The sequence below is a fragment of the Penaeus monodon genome, chromosome 25, assembly GCF_015228065.2.
Source record: "Penaeus monodon isolate SGIC_2016 chromosome 25, NSTDA_Pmon_1, whole genome shotgun sequence".
Lineage (NCBI taxonomy): Eukaryota > Metazoa > Arthropoda > Malacostraca > Decapoda > Penaeidae > Penaeus > Penaeus monodon.
Window position 1 is genome coordinate 29,578,168 of NC_051410.1, and position 622 is coordinate 29,578,789.

A 622-nucleotide genomic window follows, 5' to 3' on the forward strand; every position below is an offset into this window, starting at 1 on the left:
TTCTTTCCTCTCATCCTACCCCAGCCTCCTTCCACCAACCCCTTTCATCCATCAACCTTCTCTCAGCTCTCATCTTACCTCCTCTGCCTAATTCTTCCTTTTCTCCCATTCCCCGTTTCGACCCCTGTGCATCCGCTCTGCTTTCCGGCCAGTCTAGAGCCATTTGAATCTGAAAGTTTGATCAGTCGTTTTAGTTTTGCTTAAGGGTGTACTTATCAGATACTTCAAAGAATTAATAGTTTTCACGCTACTTTTATACTTGATTAACATCTATAAAAAGAATATATACATATATATTATTTTTTTACTAGTGACTCTTTTGTTATCCAACAGGAGTCTCATAAAAAAGTGAGTACTGTATTTTTGCTACTGATTTGCTTCGGAAGAATTAATTTTGATAATTTACATCATCTAATTAATTATATATGGCCATAAAACTTTTGATAACTAGCGCCGATATTTTCCTTTCTTTTGGGTTAATTCCGAATATATATACAATTTTGAGTCTATGTATCTAATAGAAAAATTAAATCAGCGATAGAATCTAAAATTAACGGTTGTAACGTAACTTAAAATTTTGCCAGTTGAAACGAGACTTCGTTTTACCGTAGATTTATCTACA